Here is a 23,601-nt window from a genome sequence, read left to right as displayed (position 1 = left end):
TGACATGACTTGAGAATAAATAGTTGGACTGTCTGCGTAACCCTGCGGTAATCTGGTAAATGTATATCGTTGTCCTTTAAAGGTAAAAGCAAACCAGAATTGACTATCTGGGTGTACTGGTACAGAAAAAAAAAAAAAAAAAATGCATTACTGATATCTATTACAGAAAAACAACTAGAATTTAATCTCAATGAGCTTAACAGTGTGTGCGGATCTGGTACACATGGTGCTCTTTTAATCACAGCAGCAGTTACTGCCTGCAGATCTTGAATCTATCTCCATCCCACTGAGGGCGGAGCCTTTTTTTACAGGAAATATGGGTGTGTTACATGGTGAATCTGGACATGGCACTATTACTCCTGCTGTTAATAAATTCTCTATTACCGGCCTGATTCCTTCAATTGCATCAGGTTTCAATGGATACTGTCTTACACATGGTCTGTATTCTGTTTTTGGTCTTATAACTACAGGTTGTGCATTTTTTATCAGTCCTACGTCTGAAGGACCTGTTGTCCACAATCCTGATGGTACAGAAGAGAGAAGATCATCCTCTTCAGGACTCAACTGAAACACTCAGGATTGTGAAGTGGACACATTAATGTGTGTTCCAGCTGTCAGCACCAATGAGACATTAACTGGCACTTTATACAATTTGGTTGATGGACTGAACTCCGTTCGTGGTCCAACTCTGCTCCAATCAGTGGCTGACAAAGCTGTTATGACTGTCAGTCCCAATTCTTGCCATTCTGTCAAATATGGTTTACAAAGTGACACATGTAATGGCATACCTGTGAATCTCAATTTTAAAACATCTTCAGTGGCACCTGTTACTGTTATGACAGCTGTTGAGTTGCCATCATGAATCAAATCGGTCATTGTCAGCTTCACAGGTGAAACATTTTCAATTTGTTTTCATACACTGGTGTTCCTGGCAATATGCCACTATGGACTCTAAATACACTCTCAAATCTGCATCTAAACTCTATCCATGGCTCTCCTTCTTTCTGAGTTGTCCTGGTAATTTCAGTATAATTTATCTTTGGTCCTAACACACCTTTTGCACGTGTAATCGTAGCTTCCACTCTTGTTTTCAAGACTAGATCATCATGTGTCAGTGGTACGCCTTGTTGATCTGCAGGATTCCAGTCTCCACGTACCTGACTCCATTTAGGGCCACATGCTTTCATCCACACCTGTTGGACTTCAGGTCCATTAAGGTGGTAAGATGTTCTAATGTTTTCTATATCCTGCATAAATCCCTCAATGTCGACATGTGGCGATGGTATCATGTCGACTGCTGCTTTGATATCATCAGCATTCCATGTCCGATATACGAGCATGGTTGATCGCTGTCCTGCTGTTCCTGCACGAGGATTTGGTACTTCTATCATAGGATAGGCACCTCCCTGGTCACTGTGTTCCACCATGGGAGGGGCTGTGGGCACTTTCGCTTGACTGCGTGTTTGTGGTTTTTCTGGTTTTTCACTTTTTACCTTAGGTTTTACTGCTAAATCATACTGTGGTGGCGGTACATCGTCATCCTCTGGTAGAGAGGGATATAAAGGTGTTGTTGTCACCGACGATCCAGCCGGCGGTGATTGCTGAGGCTGTTCTGGTTCTCTGTGCTGAATTATCACATCTTCTTCTGCCTTACCTACAGCTTTCTTTTTCCTTGCTTTCTCTAATCGTCGCTTCTCTGCTCCCTTCTGTCTGTTCTCTGCTTCCTCCTCCCAAAATGCCACTAAATCTGCCCCTACTTTCTGCATCTTTTCTCATCACCTTTATGTTGCTGTTCTAACTCCTTCTTCAGCTTCTGTATACTGATCAGGTTCAGTCGTCCGTCAAAGTCATGTTTATTAATCCAGGTCTCCAATTTTTTGTTGGTCTTGGATTTTTTTTTGCTTCCATAAATTTCCAGTTGATAAATTTTCCTTATTTATAGACGTCTTACCCCCCATTTTTATTATCCCTTGTTATAATTTGGACTTCAGACGGGGGCACACCTAGGGTGTTCTAAATCTGAAGTTTTCACACTTTCTTTGGACGTGACAATTAATTTGCCGTCGTGTGGTTGATTCCTTTCACCTCCCCGTAGGAAGCGGAATCACTTGCCTCTGCTTCCACACGCACGGTTGTCACTAACGTTGTCCAAAGTATTACACACACACAGTTTTCACACAGTTATTTACACTTGCGCAAGTATAAGTAGCAAAATATACATATTTTATAGTAAGTTGAAAGTAATTTTACTCATTATCACTGAAAAATAAAGTTTGTACAGCTTCTCAAAAGTATGTTAATTGGACAGCCCCCTTTCAGCGCGCCTTCAGCGGTCACGTGATGCCGTGATGACACAGGCTGGAGAGTCCCGTCTTTGTCTGTTCTGGGGATCGCTTTCCTTTACAGAGCAAAACAAATAAATGACTGTGAAACCTGTGGTCAGAAAATTGTGGAAAAAAATTCCACTTCAAATACAGGGTTCACATTTTTCTGGTGAGGCGTCAACCTTCAACATTCTTAAAATAATTACCTAATTATAATAATATCTAAGTTGGGATTGCCGCATAGCGACCATTCCACACTGTAAAAAGTGTAACATGCAGTTGCTCATTTGAAATAAAAACCTAGATCAAATACTGATTTGATTGTGTAACTCATTTTCTTTACATTTTGTGACATGTGTGAAATGAAATAATTTAGATTATGTGAAGTCAAATATATTAGATGTGATATCTTGACACCATTATTATATATTTTTTTTTAGCAGGGTAAAACTTTTCACAGTGTACACTGCTCCGCAAACATACATGTATACATGGGTATTCAGTCCAGTCTCACGTAATTTTTTTTTTTTTTGTGCTCGTGATGAAATGGGTCAAAGTTTTGTGACGGGTTTATTTTTACTCCTACCCCCAACCATAACGACACCCCGACCCCCCGCGCTTCAAGTGCAGCCGTATATTTCGTGCTGCGTTATCACGTCTTACCACTGCGTTGTGGATATTATGTTTTCATGCAGGCATGCACACGCTACATAACAGTACAAGATGTGAAAATGTTTGCCACTGTATCACTTAGAGACGTTTTTCACTCGAGACATACAAAATCCTGGAAACCCACCTCAAATCTCCGTCGTTTCTCCAATGAAGCAAATTCTCTACACTTCACAGGCTCTGCCGTGGACGTCCATGTGCCATGGGGAAAGATGCTTGGAACAGCCCCCGGCAACAAAAGCTTCTTGCGACGTACATTTATCCCGAACTGCTCCTTCAAAGCTAGGACGGCGTCGAAACATGCATCTTCAGAATGTGCGCAGCATAAATAAGAATACGCGGTCGGCCTCCATGGCGTCCCCTTCGTCAGACCTGATCTTGTACGACAAACTTGCTGAACCCACTTTTCACGGAGATTTTCGTCCTGTGGAAACTTGAAAAGACTAAAACCTTTCGCCCTTGTGTTGGTGCAAAATGCTGCGACACACTGGTCAGGCATATCTACAAACAATTCCCCAAATTTCTGCCGCTGAAAAAAAAGTGTAGACAACGACCGCCAAGCTGTAAGCCGAAATGGTCTCCAGCCTGTGACGTATTCACTTTTGGCGCTCAGCGGGAGGCTGGTCAGGGGGCGTGTACATTTTTCAGCACGGGAAATACAAATATTGGATATAATGGGAGAACTGCGCCCATTTTCCCAAAAGGCTTAGGTTGACCGAATTATATAACCTTTGTTACATGTAATAAGATTATGTTGTCTTTAAGTGTCATACCCACTTTAAGCCCTCGTCCCACTGAATAATGAAGGATGAATAATGAGCCACGTAGCATGTTTTTTTTTGGTACGAGTCCAGTTATTCAACAATCGTGGGAGAATAGTGGCTCTGAGAGGCAGAATATTCAGGAAACGAGGCCCATCTCTGAGCGTGATGCTAATTTCAAGAAGTTCAAAATTTAGCAACAGCTTGGGGCAGTTTGTGTACGAGGTACTACGAGGACAAATGAGGATTTTCGAGGCATGTTTGTAGTTAAAAGCACATTATCCAAGCGCGTGGCAGCTACAAGGACAGGACAGGCTATTTTGAACAAGCTATTTTGGCTCAGCCCTCTTGCACACTACAGTCCCACCTGCTTTGTGCGCTGGACGCTGTATATAAAATAATTATTTTGTAGTGGATTAATCATTTTCTCTCAGTTTGGATGTTGAAGACACCTCTAATTGTTTCTGGAATCACAGAGGGCATTTGGAGATTTGGAGCTTTTTTCCTCTCTCTGTCTTGTGCACTGAGGTGGACAACATATTTGGAACACTCTAAAAGGTAATTATTTGTGATGTTCACATTGTAATAGCTTGGTAAAACAGCTGCATCAAAGTTAAAGTCAAAGTGTCTTTATTTGTCTCCCTAAGGAGAAATTTGCCTTGGACAGGGTCTGCTACACAACAATACATCCAGTTCATAGCACCTATACATTAAAAACAACACAGTAAGTCAAAGGATAAAATATAAATACACAACATTATTAACATCTTTGTGCAAATTCTGCAATACATACCCTTATGCTATCTTTCCTGAACTATCTGCTGATTTATGAGCTTCACTGATAATGGAATAAATGAATGTTTATATCGATTATTTACAAAGAGGAACCCTGTACCTCCTTCCTGAGTTAAGTAAAGTATATTCAGAGTGCAGTACATGAGACGCATCTGTTAAAATATTGTCAGCACATCTGAGAACTGCCTGTTCAAACAACTCTTGGGGAGTTACATGTACCACCATACCCATGATTTTGCCAGCTATCTTAATCAGATTTAATGTTTGAGTTTTTGATTTAACCGTTAAATTACAAAACCAGCTAGTAATACCATACCGTAACACGGACTCAATCGTTGCTCTGTAGAATATCAGCATAATATTCCTACATACACCAAACAGTTGGAGTCGACGAAGAAAGTGCATGCACTGGTGGATTCGGGCACAAATGCTTGACACTTGCATGTGCCAGCTTAAGTTCATTCCTTCTTTATAAGAAGCTGTAAAAGTATGTTTATGACAGATTTAACACATTGTTACTATGGATCAGATGAGGTGCGCTCTGTGTGCGCTGAAGCAATGACTCAAGCGTTGGGCTTGAGACTATAGGATCCTTAGTTCGAATCCCAGCCTGACCGGAAAATCACTAAGCGCCCTTGGGCAAGGTCCTTAATCCCCTAGTTGCTCCCGATGTGTAGTGGGCGCCTTGCATGGCAGCAGCCTCACATCGGGATGAATGTGAGGCATTAATGTGTAAAGCGCTTTGAGCGTCTGATGCAGATGGAAAAGTGCTATATAAATGCAGTCCATTTACCATTTATTTACCATTTACAGTATAAGCTAATATTGATTGTCATTTTAACTTTCTGTACAGAGGCAAACTGACAAATATTGTCACTGTCCCAACTACTTGTGGATGTGAGTGTATAGGTTAACCTCAGTTCAGGCTACTAATTTAAATGCATTCCCTTCAGCGTCCCTTACGTTTGATACAGATGGTCTTCGCGGCAGGTATTGACATGCATTGATGTACATATGGCCTCCTGATTGCCGTTTATGCTGGCAACAAATTGTTTAAGTGCTTGCAACCAAATCCATTACTGGCATTGACCCGAACAGCTTGACTGCTGACTAACTGAGGTGTCATTTTACATTGGAGTGAGCGACCCTACAGATGGTACAGGCTTTTCTCTTAAGTGCTGACATCGTATCCTCCTTTACCTCAGAGTGATAAGTCCAAATCCCTGATGTTTTAACCCTGCAGTCCTCAAAAGGACACCTATCATCTGCAGGAAAATCCCCTGAATTAAAAACAGACATTTCTCCTGCATATATTGTCCCATCATCATCATCACAAGTGAGATTGAAGCTGTTTCTTTATGACATATGCTGCATGTTTGACCTTGGTAGGAATAATTTATTTCATTCTCATGCACAATCCATGCCTTTTTTTCCTTATCTTATCAACATGGCAAACAGTGAATTTGAGGAGTGGATATGCGTTTAGAATCATCAGATTTTTTTCAAAGTGCAACGCTTGAGGGAGGATTTATTTTTAGAGGAGAGTATGTTGGTAATAAATTTGCCAGAAATTCTGAAGTCAAAATGAAACCACTGAATCAAAACATCTACGTCTACCCCTGCCGCCCCACAAAAAAAAAAAAAAATATATATATATATATATATATATATATAAAGCTCACATAGCATTAATATGATGGAGTCCAGCCTTGATCTGATCTATGGCTCGTACTGGAGCTAATTACCATCTGTTCACTTACACATCCTGCCCCCGACACACTGGCTTGTTTTCAGTTACATCCCTCAAAATGAGATTACAGTTTTCATTTTTATTTTTGTTAGAGAAGTTGGCTATGTGGTGGTGTCCGCAGCAGGTCTGGACCATTATGTGTGATCGAAGGAAGTGCCAGATGGGATCCACCCTCCCACCCACTGCGTTGATGGTGGGATTGAGGGTTTTGGCCATTAAAGTTGCACTGCCTTGTCTTCTTCTAGGCGATACTGTCCTGCAAAAATCCACTACACAGACTCATTATTTATGTTTTCCTCTTTGCTGTGCAGAACACTGAAGCCCAAGCATTAGTGATTCAGGAGGATTTGGAGCTTTATATCCTTTTCTGATTAGCTCCAACATCTTTGATTTGTTTGGAAAGTCTGAAGTCTTTTTGTCTTCTGTTTTTATTCTCCCCATTCTCTTTCATTCTGTAAATTGAAGAAAAATGTGGTAGAAAATATAGCCTTACAATACAAATCCCTAATATACCACATCATGCTATTCATGCCTCAAGAATGCTTTTGTTCCTTTCAACTAGACAGTGTTATACTTCAGATAACAGAGCTTTGACCAGTTAATGGATTTTTTTTTTCATTCATTGTGCAATACACACATATTGTCCAATCCTGGCAAGTATCTGGTTTAGGGGTGGGTACCTTTCACATTTGAACCGATACGGTACTGATACCTGGTACCTGGGAATCAATACTAGTACGCAATGGTACCAGTTTTCGGTACTTTTGTGCGTTGTGTTTGAAATAAAATCTCAAAAAAATTACAGTTTAACAGATTTATTTCTGAAAGTATAAACTTTAACAAATATGTCAAAACAACATGAAATTGTTTGTCTTGTAACAAGGCACTTGTTTCACAAATTCCTTGAACATAGAAACTCTTAACTACACCTAAGCAGTGTTTTTCTTTAAAATGCACAAATTAAAACCAAAAGGGGATAGACTAAAAATAAATCAAAGTGTACTTTTTTTAAATTAAACTTTTTTGCAATGAAGTACATGTACTGTCGTTTGTCGTTCCTTGTGCAGTTTTTTTTTCAAGAACGCAAGCATATCAACTTCTTTGGTCAAGAGCCGAGCTAACGTCATCTAAACACTATGCTTTAGCGTTTCTAGGGCTGCAGCTATCGATTATTTTAGTAATAGAGTATTCTATTGATTATTCTGACAATTAATTGAGTATTGAGATAAAAAGTACTTTTGCGTTTTTAAACAACATCAATAGTCCAGGGCTCTCCCTAAGCAATGGCACAATGTCCCTGTGCCAAAGTGTTGACATTTTGCTTTGAATTATTATTTTTTTTAAAGGTTGGTGGACTGGATCCCTACGTGTTTTTTTTTTTTAATCCCTGTTTCTCTGCGATTCAGCAGATGCATTTCAGCAGGAGGTTGAACATGCAAGCCTCGCAGTTAGTTTTTTTTTTTTTTTTTTTTAAGTTACCGTGTTGGTGAAGCATTGTGTGTTGCCCAGAAAAAACGAAACACTTAGTGCGAGTCTGCACAGCAGCCAGCTTCGACTGTGGGTACCCGGCCGTCGGGTCAATAGCAGTGTTGGGCACGTTACTTTGAAAAAGTAATTAGTGATAGTTACTAGTTACTTCTCCCAAAAAGTAACTGAGTTACTAACTGAGTTACTCCACTATAAAAGTAACTAGTTACCACTAAAAGTAACTATTGCGTTACTCGCCTCTTAGCCCCCCCCCCCTTCTCAGAGTGTGTTTCATAAGCCAGATGCATAGAGAGCAGGACAGCAAAGACAAGTACATTCACAGAGCTTTCATTTATTGCAACTCAACGCAAACTGTAGACAACGGATGGACATACAGTTCTCAAAATATGTTTTTAAAAAGAAAAGTACACAATTTAACAGAGGCTCATTTAAACTGAATTGAAAATGTATATGGATTTGTTAAATCCAACTTAAAGTCCATAACATGCATTCATTCATCTTGCATGTATGCAATCATTTATCCAACCAGCCAACACAGTCGTCTCACCAACAGCAAAGACCTGCACAAAGGTTTTCATTTACTGCAACTCTAACTTACCAGAATTAGTACACAACTATAGCCAACAGATGGACATAAAGTGCTTCAATTTTGTTTCTTAAAGAAAGTAAATAGCTTAACAGGAGTGCTTTTTAAATTGATCTGAAAATGTTCATGCATTTGTTAAATCAAACTCTAAACATGCATGCATTCCTCTCTTCATCCATCCACCCAACCCAGTCATCTCAACATTTTAGCCCTTAAACCAGTGGTTGTATCGTAGGAGAAGCAGCTTCTCAAATTTGAGGTCAGAGAGTCTGTTCCTCTTTGGGGTGAAGACCAGCTTCCCCAGGCTAAACAGTCTCTCCACTGGAGCACTGGATGGAGTGGCAGCATTATACTTCAGGGAAATTCTCTTTATAAGAGGAAATCCATGAAGTGAGTCCATCCCTTGGGCTCCTGATTTCAAATAATCTACTACTTGACTTTCCGCAGTAGCAGAAGTGTCGTCCTCATCATCAAAGGAGAAGAACGCATCCTCAACAGTTGAGCTGGTACATGTGGGTGTGGTGGTGCTTGTACCTTTTTGCTGGTCTTCATTTCTTAGACTTGCACGACATACCGCCAGCAGCTCTGCTTTGGCCTTGTCCTTTCTTTCTTGTGTTCGCAGCCAACGTAACTTGAACCTGGGCAGAGTCACAGCAGCCAGGAGAGCACTGTCGCTCTCCAGCACCTCTGTAAATCTTGTTTTTATCGCCTGAAATGACATAAAGCAAAGAACATATGACTGACTGTCTATACAAACACACACACATACACACACACACACACACACACACATTATAAGTACAATATATACTCTATATTATTCATTTTCACAACGTACGGATGTATTAGACAGAAATGTAGTTCTTACCTCGACAATTGCCTCTGGAAGGTCCACAAGTATTTGGAGTCCACTCTTCAGCTCAAGGGTTTTCATCATCAAGGTCTCCAGGGTAGGTAGCAGCATGCCGTGGTAGCAGTTGTCCTCTCCCTGGAGGATATCTAGGGCGACTGTCAGCGGCTTCATCGCAATGCAATATTCCTTCAGGAGCTGATGCTCTTTTTCTGTGATTGCTTTCAAGCCGAACTTGGATGAGATGGTTTTGAGATCGACTATGGGAATCTCACAGATCCTAGCTAAGGCTTCATAAAAAGAATTCCATCTGGTACTGCAAGGCACTATCAGCTTCTTTGCAACCACATCCTCTACAGTCTCTGCAGCCACTGTGGAACGGCTGGCCTTATTCCACAAGGCTGTGCATTTTGCAGTTGCACTCCTGTAAACTGCCTTCTTTGGTCTGGAGAGAATCCACTTCTCAATGTCAGAACAAGACACAAGGTTCAGTGTGTGTGATGCACACCTGTAGTGTGGTGGTAAATTAATCACATCGTCATCCTCATCAACACGGCTTTGCAAGACATCATTCATGTCAACAAAAGTCACCTCATCATCTTCCTCATCCCCCGAGTCATCCTCCTCGACTGACTGATACCTCTTAAAAGCCTTAATGAAATTTGAGCCATTGTCAGTGACAGTTGCTGTTATTTTGTGCGAAATGCCATATGACGAGTGGATGTTGTCAAGCTCTGTGGCGATATTCTCGTGTGTATGATGGCCCTTAAACCGTCGGCATGCCAGGGCAGCTTTTTTTCGTTCCATGTTTGTTGGTGGATGTATCCAGTGTGCAGTTACGCCAAGGTAGCTTTTATTGTGTGCAGTCCATATGTCTGCAGTAGTTGCCAAATATTCCAGCTGTTCAAATTCTTTTTTGAGCTCAGCATTCATTTTAACATATTCGGCATCAATGTATTTCGAAAATGTCTTTCTACAAGGCGGGCCGACGCCTCCTTTTCTCGGTATTTTCCCTATCAGAGCCCTGAAGGAGTCTGACTCCACTGTTGACATCGGCAGCATGTTCTCCACAATATATCTCCCTATCAAGTCATAGAGCTCTGTCTGCGTTAGGTTTTGGGGAGCTGAAGCACAAAAATCAAGCTTTTGCTGCTTACACAGTGAGGGTCCTTCACCGTGCCCTTTGTTAGCGGACCCCACGTTAACACCAGCCCTGCTACCTGTGTCTTGGTCTTCTTGGGCCACTAGTTTAGCGGAAGCGTGAGCCGTCGACAGGTGTTTCAGTAGGTTGGAGTTGCTTACACAAGACGTGGACAAAGTTTTTGCTCGGGTACATAATGTACACTCGACGTGTACATTTTTACCTTTGACCTCAACGTGGTTAAAGTAGTGTCTGTATTTCCATCTGGCAAACGCTGTCTTCACACTTGAATCCTCCTCACTTGCCATCTCTCGCTATGCGTTGTAAACACCCTCCACTATGCATGCGCTCTAAACACCCACCCACCTAGTTTCTCTGATTGGCTGAAGACGTAATCTTACTATACCTTAGCCAATCATCATTGCTTAGGCGGTTATCTCACCCTCCCCTCCTTTGTCACTCACACACACACACACACACTGACAAGACACACACACTTGCACCTGAGAGTCCTGTGTCTGTATGCGTGAAGTAAAAAAAAAAAAAAAAGATTATTGAGCGGCTTCAGTAACGTGCAGTAACGGGGTGTCGGTAGTGGTAATGGCGTTATAGTGACAGTCAGAGTAATTAGTTAGATTAATCGTTACTGAAAAAAGTAATGGCGTTAGTAACGCTGTTTATTTCAATGCCGTTATTCCCATCACTGGTCAATAGTCACTCACCACATCGAGCAGACCGTGTGTTTTTTAATAATAGACAAACACAGTGCTTCGCTTTAAATGCGCAGTAAGTCTATTTCAGATGATCAGCGTGGACCCTCTTTATCTTAAAAGGCTTTATTTTACTTTTTGTTGCATTGGAAAGCGGTAGCTTTAAGGGGTAAATTATTAGCTGTTACACGGCCTGAGCGCATACTCTATTCTTCTTCTGTTGTTTTTCTGGGGACATTACAGCGCCACACACAGGCCTGGCATATGTACTACAAAGTTTAACCAAAGCTTCGAGGCACAGAATTTGCCTTGGTCATTTTTTATTCAAGTTATTCGAGTAATCGTTTCAGCCCTTAGCGTTTCTTAACTGCAGCAGACGATGATGAAGCAGTTGTAAGCATATATTCTCCAGCGATGCTGGCTGCAGATGATGAGTTGCTAGCAGTGCCCAGTTCAGGAGCTGATCTGACTCGCAGGAAGTCAAAAATTGTGCTCTGTTCAGCGTTGAGAAATATCTTGTGCTTAACCAGGTCCTTCCTCAGATTAGATGTATTTCCGCCTCTGGCCTTGCATTTTGCATCACAAATATTGCAGCGAGCGTAATCTACATTGCATTTAGAAAAGTGGAGCTATACTTTCGAGCGTTTTCTGTCAGCCATGTTGCTTTGTTTATGAACCAGCGGCTGCCGCTTCTGAGGTCATTACGCTGTGCATGCTGCGTTCATGTTCAGTGTGTAAAATTGTCCACTCTTCCACTCTCTCAAGTGTAATGGTGCGTTTAAGTACCGAAACATGGTACCATTTGATTGTATGTGAACACATACCCGGTAGTACCAACGGAATTTGGTCGGTACCGAATTCGGAACCCATCCCTAATCTAGTATGAATTAAATCCACTTGTTTGGCCGATTTTGCACAACACTTTAAGGTATAAAAGATGATTATGTCTCAGATAACACTGCAATTGGTGATAGCATTTTTATTTAATTGCACAGTCCTTGTATTTCTTCAGACTTGGAAAAGCCCTTGCATGAACCCTGAATAAATTAATAAATGAATAATCATGCCCCTCCAGTCAGTTAACATGATTCCTTAAACACAAAAACAATAATTGCTATCATCTTATATGTCTCTAAATGAAAAGGGTACAAAATAATGACATAATAAGATTGGCCGAACTTGGGCAATGCACCAGATCAGTTGAAAAAGCAGCTTTGTTTTGCTTATGTAATATCCTGTAGATCTACTTTTCTACTGCTGAGCACTGTCATCTGCTGCATGTTGAGTGAATCTTGTATGGATGATGGATTAGGAGCAGGTGTGGTTATCAGTGAGAAAGATGGATCATTTCAGCATAGAAATTTTGAAAAAAAAATATAGAAGTGAAGCTTTACTTTCTAATTATTTCACAGTGCCTGGATTTTAGAACTCAACATATTCATACTCCACACCCCAGTGTAAAGTATTTTGTATGAATTTAGCTGCAAGAGGAAAAGAAATCAAAGGAGGTGGCCAAGTGAGGAATGGATCAAATGGCATCTGTGAGAGTAACAGAGCATTTCTGCACAGAAATGTATTAAATCTGAGAACAAACTGCTATTTTCTGATTGTTTGCACATTGGTTATTTTCTAAAACTTAAATAACATGTTCAGAAGTTGGCTCAACCCTTCAGAAAGAATTTTTGTGTGATTGTAGCTGAAGCACATTTCTTCCTTCCTTTTGTCGGGTGGCAACCAAGACCACCACTGCTTGTATTTCTATTATTATTGACATTCTGCAGCACAATTTTAACCAGAGGTGTCAAATCCAGCTTCAGAAAGTAAAAACCTTCCCATGTGTTGCTTCTACCTCTGCACCTAAAACAGGTGATCTCAATCATTAGCTCATCCACCTGCTTGAAGAGCTGAACTAATTACAATCAGCTGGTTTATTGGGAAGATTGAACAAATACGTAGCTGGACTTTTACTTTCTGAAGCTGGATTTGACACCTCTGATTTTAACATACAGTGAGGTCCTTAAGTAATTATAGAGTATTTTTTCCCCATTTTGCCTTTGTACACCACCACAGTGAAGATGAAATTAAAGGAGAACTTGAACATTTTTTAATTTATGCTCTGTTTTTACATGTTCTGGGATTAATATTTTCCCTCAGGACAAAAACTAAATTAACTGGAACAATATTGATTTAGAATGCAAACACTGTCACAGTCTAACAAGTTACACAATGTTATTATTGGTTATTAAATGTTATAAATTGTGTGCAGAATGTGGTTTTTCTTTATCTTGTTAAGAAAAATGCATCAACATCCCTGGAAAAGATGTCATTTTGAGGGCAGCTTACGTTCCTCTAAAATCTCAGTGTAAATTTTTTGCATTAATGCTGCCAAGTGTAAATTACCTTTTCCAGTTGCACCGACACAACCTCATACCATGACAGACCCTGGCTTTTGGACTAGTTGCTATTAATAGTCTGGATGGTCTTCGTCATCTTTGGTTGGGAGCACATGGTGTCTATGTGGATCACTGATCTGTCTTACCACAGTACAAGTTTCCACTGTGTGATGGTCCAACCCAGATGCCTCATTGCCTCAAGTCAAGCACAGAAAATGTAGTTTCTAGATAAGGTTAACATAAGGCTTCCTTGTTGCACAGCAAAGTTTTAATTGGCATTTATGAATGTAACTTCGTATTGCAGTGTTTGACAAAGGTTTCCTAAAGCAGGGGTTTTCAAAGTGTGGGAGAGTGAGCTCCCCCTCAGAGAACAAATGAGCTGCTCCCCCCCCCCCCCCAACCAAACATATACACAATTTCAATCTTTTTGTGTGTTTCTTTTTATTCTTTTACACATCTTAAACACATTTTAAAAGTATTTGTGTGTTTTTAAGGAATTGTCTATGCATTTACAAGTTTTACAGCCTTTGTAAACATTTTAAACATGTTTTTAAAGAACTTTCTATTCTTCTATTTTTTATCTTTTTTCATATTTTAAACATAGTTTTAAAAAACCATTTAAATATCTCTGTGTGTATTTAAACATCTTCGGCATAACTAACTCATTTTGACATAAATAATAAGGATGGGTATTGATAAGATTTTAGCGATATTGATGCCATTATAGATTCCGCTTATCGAGCCGATTTCTTATCATTTCCGTTAGCAATACCTCCTGTGAATTTTCTGTGTACTAAAAGTAGGCTTCACAGGTTTTCTATGTCAGTAATATTTTATTGAGTCTTAAAGTAAATAAATATGAAATTGGTCACTGGATCCTTGATCTCTGGACATAAATAACAATAAACAAAATCTGGAGTTTTTCTCAAAAGCATTTCCTTTCAGACATTAATGGCACAAATCGAACTCCATACTTCTGAGCTGAGCTCAGCTGGCTGCACATCAGCGTCAGTGTAATTCATAAAGAATGCAGGACACCTCATTTTGGGAGGAAAAAACATTTAGTCTGTTGTCTGTGTTACAACGTTTGGAAAGAGGTGTCATTTAATTTCAACGGTGATTTGCTTTGAAGTTCTTAAAGGTGATAGAGAGAGGTTGAATGGGGCATTAATCCTTGTTCTGTGATGTGATATGTAGCCCCAAAAAAATTGATTGGGTCTGTAATGGCTCAGAACCTTCCTAAAAGGCTCTGAAACAGCTATGTTACTATGCTTGGTTTAGAATGCCTCGTTTGCTTTTAATGGCGTCGTTTCAGAGCTTATTTGGCAACCTCATTATGAAATGCATGTAGGTGTTGGCGCTGATCGGTTGCCGTAGTTTGATTGGCTGCCCTTGCTGTCACTGAAAATGTCGCTAAGAGGATTAGGAAAGTCTCCAGTTCAACTCAGAACAGAATGAAAATGATCGCTGATTCGCTCATTTCGCTGTCAATCAAAAATGGATTCAGCCTCAGACAGATCATCCAATCATCATGCAGAAGCTGGACGTCCGGGCCAGCCGAGGCCAGCCCACTGCCCCATAGATCCCCAGACACGCAGAGCCTCCGATGGGCGGGACAAAGCCCAGCATTTATCCAATGACTCGTCTCGTTTTGCTGCACTTGTGTCGCTATTGAAGTCTGTGGACGACGGTTTAAAGCACTGTGAAGCTGCGGGTTTGAGTGAGAGGAAATCCGCATCATTACCAGTGATAAGAAGCTGATTCTGAACAAAAGTTGAGCGCGTTGTAGCGAAAACGAGACGACAGTAATCTTCACTAACTTATTTAACAGATCACGTTTCAACATTGCTGTTGAGTGATAAATCTTGTTCCTCGCCCACCAACATGAAGTCAGCCAGAGGCTGACTGTGACATAAAGTCCAGTCACAAAATAATAATGATAATAAAAAAAAGATCCAAAATAAATTTAAAAACAAATTTAAAACAAAAGAAAATGTGATACTTACAGGCTGTACTGATTGCTGGGGTTGATTTTGTCGCAAAGTCGGAACTGACCCTCTACTGGGTATTAAATGCCGACTGAAGCCAGCTCGAAATTGTGCAAGGTTTGTGAAACAGTCCTCCGTGAAATGCGCAGAGCAAAGAAATAGTTGGCGGTTGTATTTACTGGGGATGCGGTTAAAAATGAATAAAAGCCATTGATTGCGTACACTGCTTTTAGGGGGAAGAATATGTAAAGATCGTAGTCCGCTATGACAGCCTGGGAAGGCACACCTGTAGCTCGCCATTGCTCCTCTTCCAGTGGTAGAAATGGGTGGGCACAACCTTATGAATAATTAATTTCGAAGGGGCATGTGTGAAAGGGGGTGGGTGTGTGTGTGTGTGTGGGGGGGGGGGGCATTGGTGAAAAAGTGACGTAACTTTTCTCTCAAACGGATTGGCCTGTTTTCTAGGGGCAATTCAAAAAAGGAGAAATACTTGGAATAGAGGTTCTGAAACTTGCTGGCACTTCGTGTGTATTCCCCACAACGGGGAGACTGTGAACTAACACCAAAAATATGAAAAAGATGATTTTGATTCTCTATCCCCTTTAATTCCGACCAGACTCTGTCTCGGCAGCGAGCGGCGCAGCGTTTGGAGCTGTGCGAATGGAACGGAGGACGATTCTCATTTCTTACCTGCAACAGAATAAGAGTGACATTTTTCAATGGCTTTGGGAGGGACTAAGAAGCGGACTTGTACCTTCTGAAAAGCAGTGAAGCAATGAACCAGCGAAGCAGCAGATCGGAGCACTGCTTCATTGTTTCAAGCTTCAAAGCGGCGCCGTTACAGAAGCGGTTGATTACAGACCCTGCAGCGGGTCTGTAATCAACGTAAAGAAAAGAACATTTTCCCAATAAAACACCCTAAAAAACAATAACCGCTCTGAAGGACCAATAAGGGACTCGTTAAGGCTATTGATGTTGGTGGATTGAATCATTTCTTAATGATTCTATAAAGGGACCGGTTCATGATATCCATCCCTCGCGTCCCCTGTGAAGAGTCCCCCCCTTGAGGGCACACCTCACAGTTTGAAAACCACTTTGATCCTCACACTTGCACACACTCTGCAGTGCACTAGTAAGCTTGCGTCAGACTCATTGTAAACCTGCGCAAAGAAAATTTTGAAATGTTTAAAATCTCCATTACGCAAACAAGTCAAAGACACAGCGTGTGAGTGCGAGTGGTTGCGTCAGCACACCGCATCAGAGCGCAGCTCGTCTGAACGATTATAACAAGATGTTAAATCTATCATAAATGTATTTTTACAGCTGCATACAAGAAGGAAGGAACATGCAACTGTTTGACCAAGCTATTACAATAAGCATTACAAATAATGACCTTTTTAGACGTTCTAAATGCGTTCTCCACCACATTATGCGCAACGCATGAGAGAGTGAAACCAATCCCAGAAGAAAGTAGAGGCATTTTTAACAGCCAACTCTGACAGAAAATGATTAATCCACCACAAAAATAATCATTTTATATACGCAGTGTCCAGTGCACAAAGCACAGCATTCAGTGGAACAAAGCACGGCGTCCAGCTGGGAACACAGCAGGTGGGATCGTCACAACGATGTGCGTGCAAGTGTGTGGATCAAAGTCATGCAAGTGTCAGGGCACGTTAACTGTGTTTGACAGGCTAGCACATTTGACCTTTTTATATTGAAATTCCTCAAGATTACTTGAATTGTTAATATTATGCACTGTAGAGGGAGAAATATACCAAATCCATTCCAATATTTCTTTGAAGAACATTATTTTTAAAACATTTGAATGTTTTTTTTCATGCAATTTTTGACAGACTTGACATCAAAGACTCAGTCTTTTGTGGATTCTGATTTTGTACCAAATCATGATCATGCAACATCCAGTAATCAGTATGTCATCAAATATTCAGACGATACTGTATTGCTGACACTGCTGTCAAACACAGACAGTCCTGAGCTGCACCAACAGGGGGTTGAAAAGATCGTGATGTGGAGCAAAAACAATGCTCTGCAAATAAACACCAAAAAAACAGAGGAGGTGGTTTTCTGTACAAAAACTGTAACAGTAGCACCCACCATCATAAACAACGAGAGTGTAAAACAGGCGGAGTCATTTAAATATCTGGGTATGATGATTAACTGTTTATTGTCATGGAAACATCACATAGACTTTGTTTGTAGAAAGACCAAACAAAGAATCTATTTTCTTCGTCGTCTGCGGTCTTTTGGGGCCTCTCATCAGGTGCTGTTGCTGTTTTTCACTTCCATCATCCTCAGTGTTCTGCAGTATTGTAACGCTGTGTGGTTCAGCTGTCTGTCCGTCACTGCTAAATCTGGGCTTAGACAACTGCTTAAAATCTGCTCTAAGATAGTGGGACAGTCTCTGGATGGTCAGTATGAAGCCGCATATCACAACAACATGATGCGGTTAGCAAAGAACGTCGCCTCTGACCCCAGCCATGTCCTAAACTCTGAATATGTGCTGTTACCATCAGGGCGACGCTACTGTGTGCCGCGCTATAACAAAGTCAGGCTTAAGAACTCATTTATACATCAGTCCATCTTGAAACTAAATGAGGAGCTTAGTTCATCGAGTCAGAGTGTGAAGGCAAATGGATGATTGTTTATTGTTGTTTTCTTTGTGTGACGTAATTGTTTTAATGTATGATGTCTATTGTTCTTGTGTTATACGGAGCTGCTGAACATGTGAAACAAATTTCAGATCCCATGATCTGACAATAAAGTTCATATCTATCTATCTATCTATCTATGACAACAGTCACCTGTTGATATAACCTCTTTGAAATAACAAAATGATTTAATTTGTTTTACCTCATTACTAGCCCTAAATTGCCCCGTCTAAACTTTTTTTGGAAAATGTTGCAGGCTAGTACTACAGGAATGTATGGAGGAATGAAAGTGCCAAAATTAAATAAATAAAAGTCATTAAATAATTACTTAAATGTGTCATTAATGAATTAGAATTGGAGAATAATGACTTAAATGTGTCATTAGTTAATTTAAATTGGAGCAGTAAAAGTGCCATCATTAAATCATCGTTCATCATTAAATAATTACATAAATTAATTACTTAAATGTGGCTTTAATTAATTAAAATTGGAATTAAATACATAAATAGTTATTTCAGTATTTAATTATTTCATGGTTAAAAACATATAATTATTTCACTATTTAATTAATTATTTCATGGTTGTGTTGCAGAACATTATGAAATAATTTTATTTGTCAAACCCGACCATCAAAGTCAGTGGGCGGGGCTAACACTAATCTAGTCTGGTCCATTGTTTTTGGTCTGAAGTAGCATGACTGTGGAGAGACATTGGAGGACCTCCATGAACTTTGTTGAGAGTTGGTGAGAGATATTTTAGAGCTAGCAGAGGATGTGGAAGCAGCACCTGCCGACCCAGAGCATGTAGCAAATAAAGCGGAGGAATTTATTGAAGTCAGACTTATTTCTGCACTTTCTGACCAAGATATTGACTGCAGAGTGACTGCAAATTTAGAAGAAGTACTCCACCACTTCTCTGGTACCAGGGCGCAACAGGCACAACGCACACAGGGACCAGGGTTCACAACGTCTGTATTGATGTCAAAGCAAATGTGAGAATCACTGTTATTTTTTCTTCTCAAGGTTTCTTAATCAAAAATGCCAGAGGGATTTTTTTCTCACCACTGTCACCTGTGTACTTGCTTTTTGGAGTTGGTAAGGTGAGACCTTACCCCCGTGAGTTGCCTTTGGGTGACTTGTGTTCTGATTTGTTACTATATAAATAAATTGAATAGACCTAAATCTGCATTTTCCCTACCATCCCAACTTGTTCTGATTTTGGGTTGCAGTTTATTTGAGAATAATAGTTATTTTGTCTTTCTTGATGTGTTATGGCTGTGGGGTACATACAGTGCATCCAGAAAGTATCCACAGCATTTCACTTTTTCCACATTTTGTTATGTTACAGCCTTATTCCAAAATGAATGTTTTTTTTTTTTGTAATCAAAATTTTGCACATAATAACTACCTCATAATGATGATGGGAAAAAAGTTTTTTGGAGATGTTTGCAAATTTATTTAAAAAAACATGAAAGCACATGTACACATGTACATAAGTATTCACAGCCTTTGCCATGAAGCTCAAAATTGAGCTCAGGTGCATCCTGTTTCCACTGATCATCCTTGAGATGTTTCTACAGCGTAATTGGGGCCCACCTGGGGTAAATTCAGTTGATTGAACTTAATTTTGAAAGACGCACACCTGTTTACATCCACCAATCAGACCTGTATGGTAGAGTGGCCAGACAGAAGCCACTCCTTAGTACTTACTAAGGAGTGGCTTATGTACATGTGAGGGCTTAGTTTTTCTTATTTTAAATAAATTTGCAAAAACAAAACAAAAACTTTTAATGTCATTATTGGTTGTTGTGAGTAGAATTCTGAGGGAAAAATTAATTTACTCCATTTTGTAATAAGTCAGTAACATAACAAAATGTGGAAAAAGTGAAGGACTGTGAATACTTTCTGGATGCACTGCAATTACGTTTGATATGAGTTTTGGAGGTTGACGTTTCCAACATTAATTGCTGTTCCATCGTAAATAACAAAGAAATAAGTCATTGTCAAAACAGTTCTCTTCATTATTGAACAATTAGTTTTTCTCACTTCTAGATATGAACAGGGTGCACCAATGTGTTTCAGTGCAGCCAAAAACACATTCTTAAAAAAATTATGTTTAAAACTCTCACCATGTTTATGCTGGTGATACTGTCTTGCTTGATTAAGCATTTTATTAGTTCCACGAGGAACCTGTCTTTTGGCTCTCTCTAACTGGACCTTATTTAAAACATAGCACATTAAGTGTTTGTATGGCTGAGATCACAATTAAAAGCAGTCTCCCAGCTCATATTCTCATATGTTGGAAAGTGTTGATGCTGGTGATAAAGATGTTCTGATTGTGAAATCACTGTTGCCAAAGGGCTTGCTTAGTTCAGTTTCTCAGCTAAGATATTGATGTGAGCTGTTCACATTCAGTTTGATAAAACTTATTATTAATTCCATGCAGGAATATCAGGACATTCCACGTCATGCTAGAGATTACTGAGGTAACATTAACTGATATAATTTCAATTATGAAACCACTTCAGTGTTTCTGAGGTAACAGCAGATTGATGTCAGTGTGACCAGATGGAGATGCAGATGGATCGAGCTGGATACAGTTTCACTCAGCAGTTAATGCTGCCTGGTATCTTTTGAGATTTCTGTCTCTTTGCAACATTTATTACTTAATTTTTTTTTTTTTTTTTACATTTGTTTACTGTCAGTAAACATGTCAGCTTGTTATCATTTCAAAGTCTTTGACATCCAGTTTTGTTTTCACAGTTCTGACTTTTCTCTAAAGCCAGAAAATTTCACTCTGTATATCCAGAAGCCCAAGACATTGAAATTCAGAGACTACACCAAAAGTTGGCATGTGGTCTGATAACAAGCACAGACCCCAAACTGTTGATTTTATTTCCTGCCCTCTCCCCCTTCTTCTCTTGGCCCAAAGGATGATTAGAAAATGCTCCAACAGTAATACAATTTTTCGGCTCTATAAGTTGCACCGGAGTCTAGGTTGCATCTGTCAAAAATGTATCATGAAAAGGAAAAAACATTATTAGCACTGATCTGCAGGTTTCATTTACTTTTGAAACATGTATCTACTACTTCATGCAATAAGAAGCAAAATTAATTTAATTGGTGCATTATTTATTTAAAATGCAATTCCCACATTAGTGAACAGAAGATAATGACCTTTGTAATATTATTGTACCAGGCACCAAACACAAGTAAACAGCCTATTTTGGCCACAGAACAAATGATCATACATGGGGTAAAAGTGCCATGCAAGTAAACAAACATTGCCTTAGCCAGCACAAGCTAATGAGCTAATCAGTATTACTGTACAAGGCACAAAACTCAAGTAAAATGATTCTTTTGGCCACTGAACAGACAGCAATACTTGTAGAAAACAATTGAAAATGCTTGTAAAACATCTATAAAAGATTACTGAAGTTGCTGTTTTGGGATGTAAAAAAACCCAAAACAAAATAGTGCTTTGGATGGAAGGCTAATGCTACAGACTAACGGCGCATGACACTGCTGCCTGAAAAAATTACACTGCTGTTGAGCCATTACGTTGTTTTCAAGGGTGTGTAGTGGGCAAATTATTTTTTCCTCTATGTTGATATAATTTATTCATCAACCTCCATCAGAGCCATTTTTCTTTTGTCAATCGTGACTCACCTTCTACGTTGATATAATTTATTCATCAACCTCTGTCAGAGCCATTTTTCTTTTTCTTTTTCTTACTGAATTTTTTGATTATATTATGGACTGTAGATGATTGAATCCCTATATTCCTTCCAATTGAATGTTGAGAAACATTGTTCTTAGACTGTTGGACTATTTTTTTCAAGCAGTTATTCACAAAGTGATGATCTTTGCCCCATCTTTGCTTGTGAACGGCTGAGACTTTTGGGGATGCTCCTTTTATATCCAATCATGAGTGTCCTCAGTTCCCAAACACTTATTAAGTGTTGTTAGAAGGAAAGATGATGTAACACAGTGGTAAACATACCACAGTACCAACTGTACCAGCCTTTTTTTTAATGTGTTGCAGGCATCCATTTCAAAATAAGCAAATATTTGCACAAAAACAATAAAGTTTATCATTTTGAACATTAACTATCTTCTCTTTGTGTTGTATTCAATTCAATATAGGTTGAAGAGAATTTGCAAATCATTGTATTCTGTTTTTATTTACATTTTACACAATGTCCCAACTTCATTGGAATTGGGGTTGTATTTATTTTACTTTGAGAGTCTGTCATGATTTGTGCAAGTCAATTTCCTGGATATTTGTTTAATTTTTGTCTGTAGCATGGCCCAAGCAGAGGGTCACCCCTTTGAGTCTCGTCTGCTTGAGGTTTCTTCCTCAGAGGGAGTTTTTCCTTACCACTGTTGCTCTGGGGACTAGTAAAGTTAGACGTTTCTTGTGTGTTTTTCCTTACCACTGTTGCTCTGGGGACTAGTAAAGTTAGACGTTTCTTGTGTGAAGCACCTTGAGGCAACTCTATTGTGATTTGGCGCTATATAAATAAAAATAAATTGAAATTGAAGTCTGTTCTGTCATGGAGCAGCATGCGGACCTCTCAGCTGTTTTTCAGGCTGTCTGATCACAAAGATGTATTTCTTAGATTTTTCACAGTTATTTCGATGACAACACTTAAGAGCATTTCTCCAACCTCACCCACAAAGCTGAGCCTCTAACAAACTGTTTCTAACAGGCTGCATTCATGATGAACATGTACGCGCACTACGTTTTCTCACAGTGGAAAGCGGCTGCTGCTTTTAATGTGACTGCATCAAGATAAACAATTATTTAAAAACGAGTCATCATAACATGACATCACACTTAAGTATGTTTTGCAATTAACTCATTGAGTGCCAGCCATTTTCAAAGTTCAGAACATCCCAGTGCCAGGATTTCTTCAGCATTTGAGTGTTTTTCAAGACCCATAGAAAATTGAGTTCTATGTCCATGTCAACAACAAACATACCACAAGAAAAGAAAAGAGAAGAAAGAAATTGGCTCGATGACACATGTTTGGCGCGGGGCGTTACTATTGGAAAAGACGCGTTTTAGACTCAATGGCATCGAATGAGTTAATCTGCAGCTCATTCTTAACGTTAGCAGCTACATTCCAGTCAAGCGCTCGTTGGGACATTTTCTTCAAAGTTACATAAACGCTGTCGGAAACACTTGGAAATGTTGTGATTTCAGTGCGACATGTCCTTTAAAACATAGAAGAATGGAAATAATGCACCTCACTATCCAGCACCAAAATCTTAAAGAATGAAAGTGTGTTGCGATACCTCAAGAATTTTGATTTTTGTTCTGCCATTTTCTTAATAAAAGCCTCCCTGTTCCCTGTTGCAGGGGTTGCAGCATTGTTGTTAGCCTCCAATCTGATCGATCTTGCTGCAGACGTCGATCGAGTTGCCTGTGCACCGACCTCAGCCTCCGTGATGCTCTCCAATGGCGTGCCC

General features: G+C 39.8%; 1 protein-coding gene and 3 long non-coding RNA genes across 4 annotated transcripts in view; 2 read left to right on the top strand and 2 right to left on the bottom strand.

The window, feature by feature from the left end:
* The window catches only part of alcama (activated leukocyte cell adhesion molecule a), a 434,306-nt gene that overhangs the window by 161,138 nt on the left and 249,567 nt on the right, over positions 1-23,601 (top strand). The window lies entirely within an intron of this gene.
* On the top strand, positions 575-8,053 carry LOC117517703. Its single transcript, XR_004562803.1, has 3 exons — positions 575-586; positions 5,079-5,083; positions 7,884-8,053. It is a non-coding gene; the product is annotated as an uncharacterized LOC117517703 (long non-coding RNA).
* On the bottom strand, positions 6,518-23,431 carry LOC117517704. Its single transcript, XR_004562804.1, has 3 exons — positions 23,278-23,431; positions 17,500-17,503; positions 6,518-6,529 (listed from the first exon to the last, which is right to left on the bottom strand). It is a non-coding gene; the product is annotated as an uncharacterized LOC117517704 (long non-coding RNA).
* LOC117517700 lies at positions 8,444-16,667 on the bottom strand. Its single transcript, XR_004562800.1, has 3 exons — positions 16,616-16,667; positions 12,967-12,969; positions 8,444-8,620 (listed from the first exon to the last, which is right to left on the bottom strand). It is a non-coding gene; the product is annotated as an uncharacterized LOC117517700 (long non-coding RNA).

This window comes from Thalassophryne amazonica, chromosome 9, assembly GCF_902500255.1.
Source record: "Thalassophryne amazonica chromosome 9, fThaAma1.1, whole genome shotgun sequence".
NCBI classification, from domain to species: domain Eukaryota; kingdom Metazoa; phylum Chordata; class Actinopteri; order Batrachoidiformes; family Batrachoididae; genus Thalassophryne; species Thalassophryne amazonica.
This window is presented reverse-complemented; position numbering and strand designations above follow the sequence as displayed.